The sequence below is a fragment of the Symphalangus syndactylus genome, chromosome X (genome assembly GCF_028878055.3).
Source record: "Symphalangus syndactylus isolate Jambi chromosome X, NHGRI_mSymSyn1-v2.1_pri, whole genome shotgun sequence".
NCBI lineage: Eukaryota > Metazoa > Chordata > Mammalia > Primates > Hylobatidae > Symphalangus > Symphalangus syndactylus.
Window position 1 is genome coordinate 134,431,875 of NC_072447.2, and position 1,674 is coordinate 134,433,548.

Sequence of the window (1,674 nt, forward strand, 5' to 3'; positions counted from 1 at the left end):
TTTTTTTCATTTATTCACTTGTTCTTGTATAAATCAATAAATATTTATTGATCACCTACTATGTGACAGGAACTGTCTTTAGTACTGATGTACAGCACTGAACATAAAAGATAAAATACATGCCCTTATGCAACTTGTATTTTAGTAGGGGGATAATATGACCCAAGAGTTTCTGGTTCCAAGGCCTCATTCTGTTCTATAAGGTAGTATAATACACTGATGGGCTTTCATGTCATGTTACCATTTTACAGTGAAGTTGAATTTTTTCCCCTTTTAGACACAGCAGAACCATGCACCAAGGAAACTGAACTACTATCTCTAAATTCTTTCTCCTGGGACTCACAACGAGGTCTAAAGAGCAGCAGTTTATCTTCATGCTGTTTCTATGCATGTATCTGGTCACTATGGTAAGAAATTTACTTATCATCCTGGCCGTTATCAGTGATGCTCACCTCCATGGCCCCATATCTTTCTTCCTTGCCAATCTATCTTTCACTAACGTCTGCATCACAACCGCTACAGTCCCCAAAATCTTGGCAGATATTCAAAGCCAGAATTCAACCATATCCTTTGAAGGATGCCCTGCACAAATGTAGTTTTAAATGTTCCTGGGGGATCTGGATAATTTCCTATTAGTAGACATGGCATATGACTGATACATTGCCATCTGTCACCCATTACACTATATGTGGTATTACTGAGTCCCAAGAACTGTGCCTGTTGGTTGTGACTCCATGGGTTATCTCCAACTTTGTCTCAATACTGCATCTCAGTCTGCTAAGCCACTTAACTTTCTGTGATTTCACATATCTTCTATGACCTGGAACCCATTTTAGGGCTTGCTTGCTCAGACACCCAAATCAACAACTTGATAATTACTGCCACTGGGGAAGTAGTTATCTTCATCCCCTTTACCTTCATTCTTGTCTCCTATGTCCTTATTGGCAGCACTATGTTTGGAGTTCCATCAGCCAAGGGGAAGTAGAAAACATTCTCTACATGTGGTTCCCATCTCTCAGTTGTGTCCCAGGTCTTCTATGGGTTCATCATTGGAGTCTATTTTCTCTCCTTTTTTGCCTATTCAGCAGAAAGGGATGAGGTAGCTGCTATCATGTATACAACTGTAACTCACTTGATCAAATCCTTTATCTGTAGTCTAAGGAACAAGGACATGAAAGGAGCACTGAGGAGACCACTCAGCAGACAAGGTTTTTCTGGAGATGGTCAGCCCTGCCGTAGAGATTCTTGTATTAACCTTTTAGATTTGGATGAGCACAGAGAGGATCCAGAGTCTCAAGCTAGTGTGCTTCCTTGGCAGTTTCTTTCCCATCCATTTCCTGCCCCTAATCCAGACCCAAGACTCTAGATCAGACTCATTTTCCCATTTAAAAAACACAACAACAAAACAAAACAAAATGCTCCTTTATTTCACAGTCTTCACCACTCACATACAGAACCTTCCCTGAATAAGCTCATGGTTGTATCGTGCTTAACAATTGTTCTCTATTTTTTAGTTTCTGTCTCCTCCCTCTACCAAACCCTACATACTAGATTATAGATAAAGAAAGAAGGAAGGAAAGAAAAAAGGAAGGGAGGAACTGATGGTGATATCTCAAAATAGCTTTTAGATAATACCATGTCAAAGTTCACAACTTCCAAACTATAACTTGATTC

At 39.8% G+C, this 1,674-nt stretch overlaps 1 pseudogene; it reads left to right on the plus strand.

The window, feature by feature from the left end:
• Nucleotides 1-290: 290 nt before the first annotated feature.
• On the plus strand, nucleotides 291-1,366 carry LOC129475405 (olfactory receptor 1E16-like; annotated as a pseudogene).
• Nucleotides 1,367-1,674: the final 308 nt, after the last annotated feature.